At 46.1% G+C, this 20460-nt stretch overlaps 1 non-coding gene across 1 annotated transcript; it reads right to left on the reverse strand.

The window, feature by feature from the left end:
• Positions 1-19337: 19337 nt before the first annotated feature.
• Positions 19338-19443, reverse strand: LOC121447704. Its single transcript, XR_005974232.1, has one exon. It is a non-coding gene; the product is annotated as a U6 spliceosomal RNA (small nuclear RNA).
• Positions 19444-20460: the final 1017 nt, after the last annotated feature.

Here is a 20460-nt window from a genome sequence, read left to right on the forward strand (position 1 = left end):
GAAAAAAAAAAACCCTCCCGATTCCTGGAAAGTGAGACCAATGCAGCAAGTATCTTGGTTTTATGGCTTTGAAAAACAAAAACAAAAAAACTTTTTTTTAAAAAAAATGTAAGGGCCACCACTGCGGAGGAAAGAAAAGGCTTGAAAATAAATAAGGCAACTTTTAAAACAAGAGATTGAAGTAAAAACAAGCAAGCAGAGCCGTCATTTTCCCTAAGGAAGAATGGTGAGGGTTGGGGTTACGTCAGCCAAGCATGGAGAAACAGCTTGTAAACACGGTAGTGGTTGCACTGGGGACCAGCTCTGCTCTGACCCTAGTGTTCTGATGACTGGGATGTGCCTGCGATGAGCCCAGCGCGCCTCAGAAAGGGATGAACGACTGGTAGCTTGCGCATCTTCGGGACCTGGGGGAGGGGGTGGTTGTTCAGAGCCTACATCTGCTCTGATGAAATTGTAATTCAATCAACTGGGTGTGGGGGGTACACGCCTATAACCCCAGCACTCAGGAGGCTCAGACAAGAGAATTCCAGGGCCAGAAGCCAGCCTGGGGTTCATAGCAAGACCCTCTGTTTCAAACAAAACAAAAAATTTTACTGGAGGGAGGTATGGCTCAATGGCAGAGTCCCAGTGTTTAACGTGAAGGAGGGCTGGAGTTCAATTTCTAAGCTCACAAACACAAAGTAAAAATGTGTTTTTTTTTAATTCCATTCAAGAAAATAAGTCATTAAAATAAAGGTACTTTTCTTGGGCATGGCTACTCATGCCTGTGATTCCAGCACTTGGAAGGTTGAGGCAGGAGGATCATAGCATACTATACTATACTTACACAGTTAAGACCCTCTGCCTCAAAAACCAAACCAAATCAAAATAAAACAGTTATTGGGGTTACCATGAGAGGTGCAGCTCAGGAGCAGACCTTTATACTTGGCATGAAAGAGAACCTGAGTGTGTGTGTGTGTGTGTGTGTGTGTGTGTGTGTTTAAAATGCTATTATGGGGTCCAGCACAATGGGCCTAGTAGGTAAAGGTTTGTTATGCACTAAAACTTTTCCTGGGGAGACAAAACATACTTGTCTACACAGCCCAGATCGGGAATCGGCTACCAACCAAATACCTCCAAAGTCCAACTTAGTAAACCAACAAGTTTTTTGGGGCTTACTTACAGGGATATGGACGAGGGGTTAATTTCAGGAGCAGAAGTGACTCAAAGACAACTGCATCACCAAGGCCCACCCCAGCATGAGTGACAGCTCACTAAACCTGGGAAACCTGAAGGGCACCAAATAGCCTGCAGGCAGCTCAGCAGGTTGGAGAGTGTCCTCCCCACATGGCAGACCAGCTGGTCTCAGACTCCTCTTTGCAGCTTGGCTCTGTTGACTCTGGCAGGGAGTGGCCTAGTGAATCCAGTCCAGTCCGTTTCAGCGAGTTCCTGAAGCTCTTTTGTTGTTGTTAACTCCCTGCTCAAGGAGCTCCCATGCAAGATGGGGTGCTTGCTGCGAAGCCTGAGAACCTGAGTTCCATCTCTAGGACTCACCTTGGACTCCACAAAGTTGTCCTCTGACCCTCCCCCATATCCACCATGGCAAGCACGCACTCATCTGGAGACAAGGTCTCACTGTGTAGTTCCAGTTGTCCTATAACTCACTATGTAGACCAGGCTGGCTTCAAACTCACAGAAGGCTGTCTGCCTCTGCCTCCTGAGTACTGGGATCAAAGTGTGAACACCATGACCAAAAAGCTACTAGGCAAGGCTAGAAAGACAGTTTCATGATTAAGAACACTAGGTGCGCCGGGCGGTGGTGGCGCACGCCTTTAATTCCAGCACTTGGGAGGCAGAGGCAGGCGGATCTTTGTGAGTTCTAGACCAGCCTGGTCTACAAGAGCTAGTTCCAGGACAGGCTTCAAAACCACAGAGAAACCCTGTCTCGGAAAAAAAAAAAAAAAAAAAGAACACTAGGTGCTCTTCCTGGGGTCTCTGGTCCCCTTCCCAGCACTCATACCCACCTTTAACTCCAGTTCCAGGGGATCCAACACCCTCTTCTGGCTTTTGTGAGCAGCCAGCCATACATACATGCACACATACATGCAGACACACACTCATATAGATAAAAATGAATCTGAAGAAAGAGAACTGGAAACATAATGTTGACCATGAAGAAATACAGGGAGTGTTGATGTTTTTGCTTAGGACAGTTGGAAGCATCTTGATTGTATCACCCATGATCTCATTTATTTTGCTAATAGTCTTCTGGAGTGGCTGAGAAATTTCTCCATTTCATAGGGGGAAAAAATCAAGTAATTGTGTTTCTTATTTGTTTCTTTTTCTTTCTCTTTTGTTTTTAGACAAGGTCTCATGGAGCCCAGGTTAGTCTCAACCTTCTATGTAGCCAAGGATAGCCGTGAACTCCTCATCTTCCTACCTCCACCTCAAGAGCACCGGCCTGCACCATGTAAAGCTGTTTAGATCCCAGGCTTCTGATCTAATTCCATTGCTATAACAAACCATCCTCAAACTCAGGGGCCTTAAACAACATTTATTCTGCTCACACATCTACACTCTGGGCAGAGCTCTGTGGAGAAACCTCTTCCCGAATCTACTTCACAACAGATACTGTACACTAAGAGAGAAGATGGAGCCGGAGCAGTGGCTGCTCTTGCAGAGGATTGCAGTTGAGTGTCCAGCACCCTCATGGTATAACTCCAGTTCCAGGGAATCTGACACCTTCTGGTCTCTTCAGGTACCCCTACACACACACACGCACACACACACACGCGCGCGCACACACACACACACACGCACGCGCACACACACACACACACACACACACACACACACTGGAAGTCACAGTCATGCACACTCTTAAATAATAAAAACAAGTTAAAATAAATAAACAAAGGGTCCAGGGAGCATTCTCTGGCACCTTCGAGGTGACATTTAAGTAATGAGCAGCCGGAAGTGAGGGGGCCCAACTGAGCTGTGGGCTCACAGCACCGGTCAGTTGGAGGTGGTTGGCATCAAATTCTCCCCTTGTTGCCAGCACACTGTCCCTCACACTTGCATCCTGTCACTGCCCGCTAGCCAAACTTGCACCTGTGATGTTCCTGGCGCAGTCCCTGAGGTCCAGAGCTGACACAAGAGCAGCGGAATCCTCTGGAAACTCCACATTCACATGTGGAGACAAAAGTTTGGGGGTCCTGATGCCCCAGGCTTCTCAGGCCAAGTCAGCAGGTTCCAACTCCCAGAGCTGCAACCCTTTTGGGAGCTCTAGGCTCTCATCACCCTCAGGGCCCTCAGGGCGTAGGGACCAAGGGACCACAAGGACATACCAAGGACACAGCCTAGGGCAGACCTAGATTACCTGTCAGCTGTCTGTGACTTTTTTTTTTAATTTTCGAGACTGGGTTTCTCCGTAGCTTTTTGGTTCCTGTCCTGGAGCTAGCTCTTGTAAACCAGGCTGGCCTCGAACTCACAGAGATCCGCCTGCCTCTGCCTCCCGAGTGCTAGGATTAAAGGTGTGCGCCACCACCGCACGGGTTTTTTTTGTTTTTGTTTTTGTTTTGTTTTTTTTTTGAGACAAGATTTCTCTGTGTAGCTTTGGAGCCTGTCCTGGGACCACTGGCCCTGTAGACCAGGCTGACCTTGAACTCACAGAGATCTAGCTGCCTCTACTTCCCGAGTGCTGGGATTAAAGGAGTGCACCACCTCTGTGACTTACAAAACCAAGAGACTCTAGCATGCTACTAAAAGAAAAACATGGGAAAATATTATTTTGTGGCATGATCTTGCCGTGTGGCATAGACTGGCCTCAAACCTGACTCTGTCTCCCAGGTGTGGGAGATTATAGATGTGGACCACCACAGCTGGTGTCTTAGGTTTCTACTGCTGTGATGAAGATACCACTGCCAAAAGCAATTTGGGGAGGAAAGGGTTTATTTGGTTTATATGTCTGACCATAGTCCATCACTGAGGGAAACCAAGGTAGGCACCGAATTAAGGCAAGGAACCTGGAGGCAGGAACTGAGTCAGAGGCCATGGAGGGTTGCTGCTACTGCCCCCTCCCCAAGGACACCTGCTGATCAGTGGCACAACCCCAGTAAACTGGGGTCTCCATGACAATCATTAATCAAGAAAATGCCTTACAGACTTCCCAATAGGCAATCTGTTAGAAGCATTTTCTCAATTGAGGTTGCTCTTCCCAGGTAACTAAAGCCTGTGTCAAGTTCACAAAAAAGTAACCAGGACAGTTGGTAGAACAATGCCCCTTCTTTTTTTTTTTTTCTTTTGATTTTTCGAGACAGGGTTTCTCCGTAGCTTTTTGGTTCCTGTCCTGGAACTAGCTCTTGTAGACCAGGCTGGCCTCGAACTCACAGAGATCCACCTGCCTCTGCCTCCCGAGTGCTGGGATTAAAGGCGTGTGCCACCACCGCCCAGCAACAGTGCCCTTTCTTGTACGTCACCTGATCCAGCCCTTCCCACAGCCTGGGCATGGCTGCAGGAGGGTTCCACCCCACTTCCCAGAACCCTTCTCTCCGGCTCCCACGTGTCCTTCCTCAACCCTGTCGATCAAGTCTGCATTCCCCATGCCTGGGGTGGCTCAGTTCTCCCGACCTCCATTCCTCCTCCGAACCAGGCTTTCCCAGGTGACTTCTGCCCACCTGCATACAACACTGATGGTCAGGTCATCCAACAGAAAGAAAGGGCTTTTTGTTTTGTTTTGTTTTTAATTTATATCACTTTACTTTTTTTTTTTTGAGACAGTATCTCATATAGCCCAGACTGAGCCTTGAACTTACTGTGTAGCTAAAGCTGGCCTTGAACTCTTGCTGTTTGCTTTCACTTTCTTTTTTTAAATTTTTTTTTAACTTTTTTAAAGATTTATTGCCGGGTAGTGGTGGCACACGCCTTTAATCCCAGCACTTGGGAGGCAGAGGCAGGCGGATCTCTGTGAGTTCGAGGCCAGCCTGGTCTACAAGAGCTAGTTCCAGGATGGGCACCAAAAGCTACAGAGAAACCCTGTCTTGAAAAACCAAAAAAAAAAAAAATTATTATATACATAAAGTGTTCTGCCTGTATGAACATCTGCAGGTCAGAAGAGGGCACCATATCTCATTACAGATGGTTGTGAGCCACCATGTGGTTGCTGGGAACTGAACTCAGGACCTCTGGAAGAGCAGCCAGTGCTCTTAACCTCTGAGCCACCTCTCCAGCTCCTTCCTTCACTTTCTAAATACTTGGATGACAGATGTGTTCCATGATGCTCTGCAAAGTATTTTAAAACTTTCTAGTAGTCAACTTAAACAAAATATGTAAAAGGAGGTCTGAATGTGGTCAGTAGCTAAGTGCTTGCTTGGTATACACAGGGCCCTGAGCAGACCTCCAAGACCTCCAGTAACTCCTTCCCTTCCTCCCTCCCTCCCTCCCTCCTTCCCTCCCTCTCTTTCTCTGTCACACACACATATACAAAAAAGATGAAAGTAATTTTAATATATTTTATTTAACCCAATATGTGCCAATAGTATCATCTCAACACGTGATCAATATTAACAATATTAATAAGCTGTTTTATATCGCCTTACTTCCACACTAAGACTTTGAAATGTGGACTATAAGCTGTAAATCTGTTCAGTGGGGGCTGGAGAGGGGACACAGCCGGGAAGAGCACAGGCTGCTCTTCCAGGGGACCATGTCAGGTGGCTCACAGCTGCCTATCACTCACCTCCAGGGGAATCTCTGCCCTCCGAGAGCAGCTGTGCAGGACACCCTCACACAGACACACAGACACACATCTACACATAATTTATAAATAAAAATAACTTTAAAAAATGTCTCGGTGGTAGAGATGGAGGTTCTGGGTTTGAGCCCCAGTATCAAGTTGGGGGTGGGGGTTAGAGTGTATTTTACAATTAAGGCTATTTCAGTTGACACTAGCCATTTCCCAGGGCTCAGTAGCCATGTGGGACAGGCGGCAGGCTTGTGAACTCGGGCCCACAGCGTGGACTACCCTAGGTCTAGGGCATCTGGGAGGTACTCCCATTGTTCCCTCAGCAAGCCCTCACTGGGAATGTTAGTGCTGCCCGGGTTTCTGCTCTGCCTCCTCCGGACCCTGCCACTCCACCCAAATCTACCCAGTGTTCTGTGGATGCTAGACCTGAGTCAAAAAAAAAAAAATCGGGTGGCGTTGTTGCTCCAGACACTCTGTACCCTTGAAGTCTGGGGCCCTGGCTGCAGGAAGCTCATAAGAGTGGGTGGGGCTGCCTCTCCCTTCAGAGTGGACTAGTTCGAAGTTGAAAGGTTTGTGTGGTGCTAGGCACATGCCTAATTTCTTTTATAGGTTTGGGGATACCACACTTCATTTAATCCCCTAAATTCTCTGCCAGTTTTTATATAAAGCACAAACCGGACTCCTTTGTTTAGTCTTAACAATACAAAAGCCTTAGCAGGGTGTGGTCATTTATGCCTGTAATTCCAAAATTTAGGTGGGTGAAGGAGGAGTCCCACAAGTCCAAGGTTTTTGTAGGATTCATAGTGGGTTCCAGCCTAGGCTTCTGAGTGAGACTTTGCCTCAAAAATAAATAGTAGGGACTATCGCTCAGTGGTAGAACATTAGTCTAGGATGTGCAAAAGCCCGTGTAGTGCAAACAAAAACAGCACAACAAAACCAACTAGTGTGGCAATCTCTCTCTGCCTCTACCCTTTTCTCTAGCCTAGCTCCCTCCTTTAGAAAACAGAACTAGGACTTCTCCTCTGGGCCACATGAGAAAGAGGGGCCTGCTATAAATTCAGCTCTTGTCACTTTGTGGCCCTGTGCCCTTGAATAAGTGCTTGAACTCTTTGATCTCCAGTTTGTTCCTCTGCCCAACAGAGATCATACCGCGGCCTTTGAGGGTGGAGTGCGACGAACGGTACTCCGCAGACGTCCGCTACAGAACTCACTGCTGTGGGCGACCACAGGGGCTTGCAGGGGGGGGGGGGGGGCGAGCGGACAATCTGCACCAGCCATGGTTTGCTGCAGACCCCAAGACAATGGGGCCAACTCACCCTGCCTGCAACCACAGATGATTGCTTCATTGAACGATGACTAACATACACATGTATTCAGTAACAGCCCCCTTCCCCGTGTGTGTGTGTGTGTGTGTGTGTGTGTGTGTGTGGCTTCAGGGGTGCTAGGCAAGCCCTTCACCAGTGAGCTAACCTCCAGCTCCTTCCTGGCCCTCTTTTCTTTTTTCTTTTTCTTCTTTCTTACCTTTTTTCCTTCTTAAACAGAATCTCCCAAGTGCAGGGATTGCAGATATGTGCCACTTCAACTGACCTTTCTCTTCCGTCCTTTCCTTTCTCTTAGGTGATGCACAGTTCACTGGAATTTGCTGTGTTCACAGCATTGTGCAACCACCATTTCCCTGTAGTCTCAAAACTTACCCAGAAAAATACTCCCGCTTCTTAGGAAGCCATTCCACATCCCTCTAGCCCCCTGGTGAGAGTGCATTTGCTTTCTATGCCCACAGATTTGATTAGTCTAAGTATTTCATTCAAAAAGTTCCATGCTACATGTGAACCTGGGTTTGATTTGATTTGCTTTTTCAAGTTGTTTCCAAGATTCATTGTCAGAACATGCTCCAAGAATGGAGTTGTGTCGGGAGAATTCGGAGTACTTGTGAGCAAACTCCAAGAAAACAAGGCATGAGTCTTGAGACCTCAGTTTCCGCAAAGCAAGGAATTGTTCTTAGAGTGTGTTTTCATAGTCCTCCGAGTGTAGTGGACAGGAGTGAATTTACTTCAACTTGCTCATCATTACCTGCTCCTGTTATTCAAGTAATGCTCCCATGATGCCTCTACGGAAAAACATGGTTCTCACCATGAGCAACTTGTCCTTGGGATTGTACACTTTACTTGCGAGATTCTGCTTAACCCTCAGAATAACTTGCTTGATGCTCTGAATAAAGTTGACTACTGCATGAAGCTTTAGTTCAACTCATGTATTGGCTCCATTGTCTTAGGTCCCACCACTTCTAGAGTGGTGACAGCTCACCTAGGTGGAATGCATCGTTACTTGTGTGTGTGTGCGTGTGTGTGTGTGTGTGTGTGTGTGTGTATGTGCGTGCTTGCGTGTGAATACTGTTCCACTGGATGAGTGTGCCATCATTTATTACTTGGTGGGCATTGGGTTTATTTCCACCCTCTAAATACAATGAGTCATGCTTCTATGGAAGTTCATGGTCCATCTCCCTGTGGACATTTGGTTTTGTTTCTCATGGATCTATGAATTGTAAGGAGATACGGTGTTCCTTTGCTCAACTGTCTCGGGGACTGTTGGTCTGGTTTCCATGGCAGCTTCATGTGGTACTGAGGTGGTTCTCTAGAGCAACAGGCTCAGGAGGTTGTGGGGCCAGAGAGGTGTGCCAACCTGTTGTTTGTAAGCTGAAGGTTCCCACGAAATCAGGTAGTGAGGGGATCTGTCCCAAGGAGCAGGAGAGCTAAGGATGTCAACCTCAGTCTGAGTCAAGGAGGAGAGGAGGCGGCACATCTCACCAAGATGGGAAGAGTTCATATTTCCCCACCCTTGGGACTAGATGATGCTACCCATGTTGGCAAGGGCAGTCCTGCTACAGTTAGGACTTCACACAGATTCGCAAGGAGAGGAGGAGGTATTTAATAAAAATATCTAGTGTTGACAGCGGTTTTTGTCCTGCCTGGTCCTAGAGCTGTTCAGTCCCAAAGAAACACACAGAGGACTACATTAATCATAAACTGATTGGCCAGTAGCCAGGCAGGAGTAGAGGCAGGGTGATAAGAACAGGAGAATTCTGGAAAGAGGAAAGACAGTTTGCAGTGGTCACCCAGATGCAGAGGAAGCAAGATGAGAATGCCTCACTGACAAAAGGTACCAAGGCATGTGGCTAACACAGACAAGAATTATGGGTTAATGGGATTCGCTTCCCTGTTTAAAAACAGTATGGAGACCCTGAGCTCAGGCATGTGACTTCAGAAAGAAGAAGAATGCATGCATGATTGGGAGGCAGACGGCGCAGGCGGACGGTGCTGGCAGATGCTGGGGACCGGCGCGGTGGACGATGCGCAGGGGACACAGGTGGCAGGGACCGGCGCACAACACAGAGAGCAGATCGCCCCACTACAATTAAATCAAAGAGGTAGGCCTTTGATTGGTGGGGTCCCTGGCAAAAGAGGAGCTGGGTCCTGTTCCTGAAGACCCTTCTGAGTGGTGAGAGGGATCGTGGTCCCCGGCAGGAGCCAGGAAACAGAGCGAGGGCATTTCGTAAGAAGAACCCCTGGCCAGCAGGGAAACCTATACTGGTTTTAAAAGACCCATTAAATAGCATCGATAGGAGGAGATGGGCAGGTGCCAAGGCAAAAATTCATCCAATAATCTCAAAAACAACATGAAAACACCAGAACCCAATGATCTTACAATAGAAGGACTTGAACACCCTAACACAGAAGAAGTGAAAAAAATTGATTTTATGAAAGCAATAGAGTCCCTTAAACAACATGTGAAAAATGCCCCAGAAAGCTGACAAACTCATGGAAACTGAACAGTCAACTACTGAACCACACCTGAGTCAAGGAAGAAATTAAGAAAGGAATTAAAATCTTCCTTGAATTTAATCAAAATAAAGAGACAACATACTCAAACCTATGGGACACGATGAAGGCAGTGCTAAGAGGAAAGTTCATAGCACTAAGTGCCCACTTAAAGAAAACGGAGAAAGCATACATTGGGGACTTAACAGCACACCTGAAAGCTTTAGAAAAAAAAAGAAGCAGACGCGCCCAGGAGGAGCAGAAGACTGGATATAATCAAACTGAGGGCAGAAATCAACAAAATAGAAACACAGAAAACAGTCCAAAGAATCAATGAAACAAAAAGCTGGTTCTTGGAGAAAATCAACAAGATAGACAAACCCCTATCCAAACTAATTAAACAACAGAGAGAGAACACGCAAATAAATAAGATCAGAAATGAAAAGGGGGACATAACCACAGACACAGAGGAAATTCAGAGAATCATTAGATCTTACTACAAAAGGCTGTATGCCACAAAACTGGAAAATATGAAAGAAATGAACATTTTTTTTAGATAAGTACCATATACCAAAGCTAAACCTGTAGAAGAATGAAAATAGATCCATATCTATCACCATGCACAAAACTCAAGTCCAAATGGATTAAAGACCTCAATATCAGTCTGAACACACTGAACCTGATAGAAGAGAAAGTGGGAAGTACTCTACAGCACATGGGCACAGGAGATCACTTCCTATGTATAACCCCAGAAGCACAGACATTAAGGGCCTCATTGAATAAATGGGACCTCCTGAGACTGAGAAGCTTCTGTAAAGCAAAGGACACTGTCACTAAGACACTGATGGAGGAAGGTCATTGGCTAATAAAGGAACTGCCCTGGCCCATTTTATTGGTTAGAGGATAGGTGGGAGGAGTAAACAGAACAGAACGCTGGGAGGAAGAGGAAGTGAGCTCAGACTCGACCGCTGTCCTCTCGGGAGCAGACGCCTGAGAGAGACGCCATGCCCCGCTCCCAGCATGAAGCTCCGACCCAGGATGGACATAGGCTAGAATCTCCCCAGTAAGCGCACCTTGGGGTGCTACACACAGATGATTAGAAATGGGCTAAATTAATATGTGAGAATTAGCCTAGAAGAGAATGGGCCAAGCAGTGTTTAAAAGAATACAGTGTCCATGTAATTATTTGGGGGCATAAGCTAGCCGGGCAGGCAGCTGGGGTGTTGGGGACGCAGCCCCGCCGCCGCCCTTATAACTAGCCGGGCAGGCGGCTAGGGTGTTGGGGACGCAGCCCCGCCGCCGCCCTTATTACTACAGTTAGTGCCCAGACGTGTGGACAACTAACCCACTTAAAAAACCTGAGAAGGCTTAAAAATAAGGGAGAGAAAGTTTAACACAGATTTTTGCTGTTTGTTGCTGGCGTGCTGTAGAGAGATTTCCTGATTCGGCAACAGTAGCAGAAAAAACGCTGTGTCATTTTAAAGCGCGACTTCCTGGGGCTGTGCCGCCATTGCGATCTCTGTCTGGCTCCTGCGGGAGACAGAGCTTTTGAATAGACCATTTGGAGTAAAGTGCTACGATTTGTTTGATGGCAACTAGACTCGCTGTGTTCTCGGGTCTGCTCTGTTTGCTAGCAAGCAAGTGCCTCATCTAAGAGAGGCTTCCTGACTCAGCTTTAGCTGCAAAGCCTGCAGCTCATTAAGAGGTCCTGCCACAAAACACTTAAATGGTGTTGACAAAAAGCTGAACACATGCTTTTCGGTTTTCAGCCGTAGCAGGAAAAAAGCTGTGCCGTTTAAAAATGCCAGCTTTCTGGGCCATCCTGCCAGGGCAAACTCTGACTGTTTGAGGCTGGAGGGCCGGCTACCGAGAGAGGACTTGAGTGTTGTCTGTTGTAGCTCACTTGCTGGCAGGGACTTTAAAATGCCATACAGTTGTTGCAGTAAACATGGCTACAGCCTGTACATCTGCCATGAGGCTGGAAAGCTAAGGAATGGACTGGATCTAGCTGGCAAAGCCACGCCTTTAATCCTACCCATATTGCTCAGTAATTTAAAGGCTCGTGTGGTCAGAAAAAGAGAGATATACAGTAAAGAGAGATTCAAAGACAAAGAAAATTTCTAAATGGTTTGAAGTGTGTTAAAAATATATGCAGACTAAAAGTTGAAGTTCTTAAAGTAAAAAACAAAAAAAGGAAGAGAATTGTTGTGTGTGGTAGCACATTCCTTTAATCCCAGTGCCTAGAAGGCAGAGACAAACAGATCTCTGTGAGTTCAAGGTGTAGTAGTTTACACCTTTAATCCCAATGCCTGGGAGGCAGAGACAGGCGGATCTCTGAGAGTTCAAAGACAGCCTGGTCTACAGAGTTACTTCAGGTCAAAGATACAGAGAGCCTGTCTCAAAAAGCAAAGAGTTAAAAGTAAAAATAAACGAAATAGAGGTTAAAACAAAGCTGCACGAAGATGGAAAATACACAGAGAATTTTGATACTGTATGCTATTGTGCTCTCTTTGAATTGTTTAAATGCTGAGGAAGGAGAAACAGATGCTAAAAGATATTTGTTTATAAATGCTGTTGAACTAATCCAACATAGATATTTTGAATTTGGATCTAAGGATATGATACTTTGGAAAAGAGATTCTTCTTTTGTTTTCACAGAGGATCAGACCTTGTGGATTGCATTTATCCCGATTTGGTATGATGGACCACGCCCTCCTGAAGGGTTGGTGTGAACACCTTCAGAAAATTGCTTTGCTCAACTGCCAACTGAGATGAAACTAGCACACAGGTTATACCATGAAAGGCCTAATTAACGAAGCCCCCATTCAGCAGGAAGCAGTTTGGAGAGAAATAACTGCGCCCATATTCCCAAAAAATGTTTATAAATGTTCTTTTACATTTAAAGGGGGATATGATATAGATATGAATAATTTGCATTAGTATAGATTTTGCTTTATTGATAGAGATTTAAGGTCAATTTTGTTATATGTACAAGTGTTTCTGATTTTGATTAAGGTACTGTGATTGTGTAGTTCATTTAAATAGGTACTGTATAATTAAGAAATATAGGTTGTTAATGGATAATCATCGATAATAGTAAAGCTTATAGTCATGTTAGTTAGATTTTCTAGATATAGATATATTTTAGATAGACATTCTTCATGTCTTTCAAAGATTACAGAATAGGACATTTAATGTTTTAATAACTGAGGACTTTTCATGACAATGAGACACTCTGCTCCTGGCAGCACCAATGTACTTCAAGGGGAAGATGGGCATCGAAGAGGCTTGTTATGGAGTTTGATAGCCATTTGGGCAAGAAACTGCTCTTGCCTGGACTATTGCATAAACTGGACACAGAGAACCCGCAGAGAGAGGACTACTGAACTTGCCTAAGGTGAGATGATCTTTCGGGGTTCCTGATTCATGAAAGAGTCTGCAAGACATTCTGCAGGACACAACAGATAGTGACTGAACTGACTTTGAACTTTCCTGCTTTATGGAAACGTCTGCTGGAAACCATGGGCCTGAAGGCTGAAGATGGATGCCCCAACGGTACAGAGGAACCTTGGGTGACTGTCCAGGCAGCGAGATGTCTCTGTCATTTCTAGAGTTTTAAAAGTTGCTTTTTTTCTTGTTTACTTAGGTAATATTATATCTTTCTGGTGTCTTTGATGGAGTTAAGAATAGTTAGTTATAGTTTTCCTTAATTATGATAAAGATTTTTGTAACTTTTACTTGATAACTGTTTTGTTATATGTAATTTTGCTATGTTAAAGTTAAAGCCTTTTTTTTGTTTAAACCGAAAAAGGGGAAATGATGGAGGAAGGTCATTGGCCAATAAAGAAACTGCTTGGCCCTGTGGGTGGAGTAAACAGAACAAAATGCTGGGAGGAAGAGGAAGTGAGGTCAGAGACTCCACCGCTCTGCTCTCGGGAGCAGACACCTCAGGGAGACGCCATACTCCCAGCTCCCAGGCAGACACACGCCATGAAGCTCGACCCAGGATGGACTAGGCTAGAATCTTCCCGGTAAGACCGGTGCTCACCGATTATTAGAGATGGGTTGATCGGGATATCAGAATTAGCCAGTAAGGGCTAGGGCAGAAGGGCCAAGCAGTGATTAAATAAATACAGTTTGTGTGTTGTTATTTCGGGCATAAGCTAGCCGGGCAGGCGGCTGGGGTGTTGGGGACGCAGCCCCGCTGCCGCCCCTATTACTACAAGACACAAAGGCAACCCACTGACTGGGAGAAGATCTTCACCAACCCTGCAACTGACAAAGGTCTGATCTCCAAAATATATAAAGAACTCAAGAAACTAGACCGTGCCTTCCTTCCGCCTACCCTAGTGTGTCTGCACGGTTTCCCCTACCTGTTTGTTATCCTTCCCCCCCCCCCATTAAAGTGTACCACGTGGGAAAAAAAAAAGAAACTAGACCGTAAAAGGCTAATCAACCCAATAATAAAATGGGGCACTGAGCTGAACAGAGAATTCTCAACAGAAGTTCAGATGCCCAAAAGACACTTAAGGTCATGCTCAACTTCCTTAGCGATCAGGGAAATGCAAATCAAGACAACTTTAAGATACCATCTTACACCTGTCAGAATGGCTAAAATAAAAAACACCAATGATAGCCTTTGCTGGAGAGGTTGTGGAGAAAGGGGTACACTCTTCCATTGCTGGTGGGAATGCAAACTTGTGCAACCACTTTGGAAAGCAGTGTGGCGGTTTCTCAGGAAATTCGGGATCAACCTACCTCTGGACCCAGCAATACCACTCTTGGGAATATACCCAAGAGATGCCCTATCATACAACAAAAGTATATGCTCTACTATGTTCATATCAGCATTGTTTGTAATAGCCAGAACCTGGAAACAACCTAGATGCCCTTCAATGGAAGAATGGATGAAGAAAGTATGGAATATATACATATTAGAGTACTACTCAGCAGTAAAAAACAAGGACTTCTTTTTTTTAAAAAAAAAAAAACAAGGACTTCTTGAATTTTGCATGCAAATGGATGGAAATAGAAAACCCTATCCTGAGTGAGGTAAACCAGACCCAAAAAGAGGAACATGGGATGTACTCACTCGTATTTGGTTTCTAGCCATAAATAAAGGACATTGAGCCTATAATTAGTGATCCTAGAGAAGCTAAATAAGAAGGAGAACCCAAAGAAAAACATATAGGCATCCTCCTGAATATTAACCTTCATCAGGCGATGAAAGGAGACAGAGACAGAGACCTACATTGGAGTACAGGACAGAAATCTCAAGGTCCAAATCAGGAGCAGAAGGAGAGAGAGTACGAGCATGGAACTCAGGACCGCGAGGGGTGCACCCACACACTGAGACAATGCGGATGTTCTATCGGGAACTCACCAAGGCCAGCTGGCCTGGGTCTGAAAAAGCCTGGGATAAAACCGGACTCGCTGAACATAGCGGACAATGAGGACTACTGAGAACTCAAGAACAATGGCAATGGGTTTTGATCCTACTGCACGTACTGGCTTTGTGGGAGCCTAGGCAGTTTGGATGCTCACCTTACTAGACCTGGATGGAGGTGGTGGTCCTTGGACTTCCCACAGGGCAGGGAACCCTGATTGCTCTTTGGGCTGACGAGGGAGGGGGGACTTGATTGGGGGAGGGGGAGGGAAATGGGAGGCGGTGGCGGGGAAGAGACAGAAATCTTTAATAAATAAATAAACGGAAAAAAAAGAATTATGGGTTAGTGTACAATGTAAGAGCTATTTAATAAGAAGCCTGAGCTAATAGGCCAACCAGTTTATGATCCATGTAGACCTCTGTGTGTTTCTTTCGGACTGAATGGCTGTGGGACTGGGTGGGACAGAAACTTCTGTCAATAATCCAGTGCTGGGACTGGAGGGATGTCTTAGTGGCTAAGAGAACTGCTTACACTTTTAGAGGACCTGAGTTCAGTTCCCAGCTCACAACTGCCTGAACTCCACCCCCCAACACACATGACGAGATCCATTCACATAGACACACAAATAAATAGAAGTGTTTTGTGTGTGCACACATGTGCATCACACACACACAGTCGTGGGAAAGAGAAGCAGGAGGAAGAAAAGGAGGAGGTAGATTTCCCAGCATGCACCAAACAGGTGTGTACTGAAAGACAGGCATGTGACTCTCACCATGACTTTATTCAGAAACGACCAAATTAGAAACAGTCCACATGCCTGTTAATAATAAAACTCAATACAGTGTAATTCTACACACTGAAAATGAACATGAAAACATGAAGTGTTCTCATAATCTTCATGTCAAGATGAGGAAGGCAGGTAGAAAGAGCCCAGAAGGGCAACCTGTTTGTATAGAGTTCAGACCAAGAGAGCATGTTAGAAGTTGGGAATGGTGCATGTTGAGAGATGGGACATAAGCTGGGGATTTATGAGATTCTGGCAATGATCCTTTTTCCTCTTTCCTTTCCTCCCTCCTTCCTTCCTTCCCTTCCTTTCTTTCCTGAGACAGGGTTTCTCTGTGTTGCTCTGGCTGTCCTGGAACTCACTCTGTAGACCAGGCTGGCCTTGAATTCACAGAGATCCTCCTGCCTCTGCCTGCCAAGTACTGGGATTAAAGGTGCGCACCGTCACCACCTGGCCCCTCCTTCCTTTTTAAATACAGAGTTTTATTATGTAGCCCAGATGGCCTACAACTTGTGATCATCCTGCCTCAGCCTTCTGAGGGCTGAGATTACAGGTGTGAGCTTCCATGCTTATGGTCTGTGTTTTTAATGCTGGTAAAGCTGCTATCTAAGCCCTCTTGTTAGACTCTAGTGTCCAAACACTGAGGAGGAGCCGCCCCCAGAGACCACCTCACACACCACAGCCAATGCAAAAGCATGAGGATTTTATTAATTCTGTCATGACAGGTTCCCTCATCATTCGGGAAGCCAAAAGACCCCAAATAGCTGGTACAGTCTACTTTTAAAGGGGCCACAGAAGCAAGGGGGGTTGTTCTTTGACTATTCTGATTGGCTTATTCGAAAGGGCTATTACCAATAATTGACTGGAGAGCTGTTGCCAGATCAGATGAGGTAAGAGGTCATTTTGACCCCGTTTCCCAGGGGACTGAATCAAAACATACGTATTTGGGTAATTGTTCAGGAACTGAGTACGTGCATGTGTAGCTGTTAGGTCCTTGGTTCCCAGGGGAGGAGGGGAAGCACTATGGCACAGAGGCTGAGAGGATTCAGAATTGTCAAAATGGCTTCAGAATTGTCTTAAAGTCTTACACTCTGAGGCAGCAGCCATTGTGATTCAGGCCTATAATCCCAGCACCTGGGAGGCTGAAAGATCAGGAGTTATTCTGGGATACATAGCATGTTTGAAGCCAGCCTAGGCTCCCTGAGACCCTTTCCCCCAAAAAAGTACTTTTGAAACCAACAATTCCTTGCCCTCTTCCCCAGCCCCGGCAACTGATTTTCCATATGCTCTGTAGGATTTGGCTCCTCTAAGTTCCTCACACGGGTAGACTCCAACAGCACCTGTCCTTTGAGTATCTGGCTAGTTTCTTTCTTTCTTTTCTTTTTTTTTTTTTTTTTTTTTTTTTGATTTTTGAGACAGGGTTTCTCCGTAGCTTTTTGGTTCCTGTCCTGGAACTAGCTCTTGTAGACCAGGCTGGCCTCAACTCACAGAGATCCGCCTGCCTCTGCTTCCCGAGTGCTGGGATTAAAGGCGTGCGCCACCACCGCCCGGCTCTGGCTAGTTTCTGAGCTGGAGTCATCACAGTTCTTCCTGTTGTAACCTGTGTCAGGGCTCTCTGTTTCTAAGGATGGTGATAATGGCACTGTGTATGCAGACCGTGTTTTGATAAGACCAGGCATCTTATCTGCCCAGAGTGTCTTCCTCCTGTTGGCTGCTGAGAAGGTGGTTTGCTACAGAGCGCTCTCTCTCTCTCTCTCTCTCTCTCTCTCTCTCTCTCTCTCTCTCTGTCTGTCTCTCTCTCTCTGGTGTGTGTGTGTTAAGCCACAGTTGCCTGGAACGATATTGTGCCTTGGTAAAAGTTTATTAAAAGAAAACGACTATGCTCTTAAATGAAACTGTGTCATTCAGCGAAGATTGCCGCAAAGCCTTGGGGGACACACTACCAGAGAATGCAGCCCCCCACAGCCTCTTTTCAAGAAAAAAAAAACCTGATTTTTTTCCCCTCACAGCACCACCCAGGGACAAATCCAGACAAACAGGCCTGGGCATGGACAGACAGGCACAGGCAAGCTGCAGCACGAAATACCATCTATTTAAATCCAAAGCCTAAGCCTGTAGTGGCCCACGGCTGTGACCACCTGAGATGATCTCACACACACACACACACACACCGACAAACACCCACAAGGACTATAGCAGATGTATTGTGAGTACACGTGACGCCAGCCTCGGCCTGGATGTGCATCTATTGTATGTGTAGCAATACTGCAGCGCACACGTCTAGTTCTGCCTATAGGTGAAGAGGGTGAAGACCAGGCCCTTGGGATAAGGCTGAGCTTCCTTTAGATTGCACAAAACCAGCTAGCTGTATCTCTTACTGAACTACCCAGAGTTAATTGTTATTTTGAATAATTAAGACAACAAAGGAGGGAATAGAGATGGCTTAGCAGTTAAGGGCGCTGTCTGCTCTTGCAGAGGTCATGAATCTGGCTCCCATCATCCAAGTTAGCTCACAACTACTTGTAATGCCAACTCTGGGAATCCAATGTCTCTGACCTTGGTGTGCACGTCCTCTCTCTCTCTCTCTCTCTCTCTCTCTCTCTCTGTGTGTGTGTGTGTGTGTGTGTGTGTGTGTGTGTGTGTGTGAGAGAGAGAGAGAGAGAGAGAGAGAGAGAGAGAGAGAGAGAGCAGACCAGGTCTTAGAGGACACAGGGACCCTGGAGCTGACGAGTTGGCAAGAGTGAGTCTCCCACCTTGTATATAAGCAGTCAGGGCAGACACACTTCTCTGCCTCTGGCTGTATGAGTCCCACTTGGTTTCTTCCTGTTCCTGAGCAGCAGCTTCCCGTGGGGTGGACATACCACAGCTAGTCGATGGCTTCCCGTGGGGTGGACACACCATAGCTAGTCAATGGCTTATTGTTCATGGTGATCCAAGAGATGTTTTTAGTTCGGTTTGTGATCAGTAAGCTGCTGAGAATTGGTGTTTGTGACTTTGTGTGGACACATGGTGACTTCGTGTGACATGGTGACTTTGTGTGGACACAGGTGACTTTGTGTGGACACATGGTGACTTTGTGTGGACACAGGTGACTTTGTGTAAATACATGGTGACTTTGTGTGGACACAGGTGACTTTGTGTAAATACATGGTGACTTTGTGTGGACACATGGTGACTTTGTGTGGACACAGGTGACTTTGTGTGGACACATGGTGACTTTGTGTGGACACAGGTGACTTTGTGTGGACACATGGTGACTTCGTGTGGACACATGGTGACTTCGTGTGGACACATGGTGACTTTGTGTGGACACAGGTGACTTTGTGTGGACACATGGTGACTTCGTGTGAATACAGGTAACTTTGTGTGGACACAGGTGACTTTGTGGGGACACATGCTCCATTCTGTTAGTTTCTGTGAGTAGGGTAGCAAATGTTCTGAACATTCTGCTTTAAGACGGCCCCACTTGCCCATGTATGAAACTTTCAGAGTTTGTAGCTATTCAAAGCAGGGGTGTTGGGGTTCACGTTCTCATTGTGTTTGTCTAGTGGTCTTAGGATCAAACCCAGGGCTTTAACACGAGGCAAGTGCTCTGAGCCTCACCCCCAGCCTCTTTCCTTTTTTAAAAAAAAAATATGGACCACTTCACAAATTTTGTGTTATCCTTGCACAATGCCCATGCTAATCTTCTCTGTGTTGTTCCAATTTTAGTAAATGTGCTGCAGAAAAGAGCACTTTTTCTGGGAGTATCTTGCTATGAAACCCAAGCGACCTCAAATTCTCCTTACTCAACACAGGATTTCTCTGTATGGCTCTGTCTATTTATCTACCTACCAACGATCTATCTACCAGCCTACCTATCATCTATCCATCATCTACCAACCTATCTATCTACCTGCCTACCTATCATCTATCTATCTATCTATCTATCTATCTATCTATCTATCCATCCATCTATCTATGATAAAGTCTCTGGTAACACAGGCTAGCCTTGAACTCACTATAGCTGAGGATGACCTTGGATTTCTGGTACTCCTGCCTCTGCCTTCTGAGCACTAGGGTTCCAGGTGTGTCATCCACAGCCAGTTTATGTGGTGCTGGGGAATCAACGCCAGGACTTTGTTCACACCAGGCAGGTATTCTCCCAACTGGGCCACACCCCCAGTCTCACTGTGGTTTTAAATAGTCTTTCTTCAGGGACCAGTGACGCTGGTTGGTGCTCCGTGTCTTTGTTAATCCTCCATATACCTCTTCTGATACCATGTTTGTCTGAGTCTGGGGCCCATTTCTGGTTGCCTGGTTTCCTACTGAGCTGTAAAAGTTCCTTATATATCCTGGGCACGAATTCTTTGGCAGACAAGACTTGGGGGCATTTGCTCTTAGCTGTAGCGTCCCTTTGAATTTATTCTTAGTAACAGTGAGGCCCATGCTTGTTTTCATGTCAATAAAAAGCTCAAAGCAGGAGAAGCTAGGTACATGGGTGAGCCGTGTCCAGCTGACTGTGTATCCTCGGAATCTTCAATAGCGCAAAGCCGAGATGATGTAGACTCTGTTGTCACTGTAGGCTGGTGTCACCGTGCCACATTTTGATGGGGCCAGGCAGTTTGTAAAGAGATGGAAAAGGTTACCAGCAGGCTGGCATCAGGTCAGACCCACTGGCTCCCTTCTGGGAGGGCTGCTGGCCTGGGAAGCCAGCACTAACCAGGGGGACTATAGCACCCAGGAGGTCTCTGATAGTGCAGATCAGCAAGG

The sequence above is a fragment of the Microtus oregoni genome, unplaced genomic scaffold, assembly GCF_018167655.1.
Source record: "Microtus oregoni isolate MIOR12 unplaced genomic scaffold, Mior012 000004F_ref0000308, whole genome shotgun sequence".
Taxonomy (NCBI): domain Eukaryota; kingdom Metazoa; phylum Chordata; class Mammalia; order Rodentia; family Cricetidae; genus Microtus; species Microtus oregoni.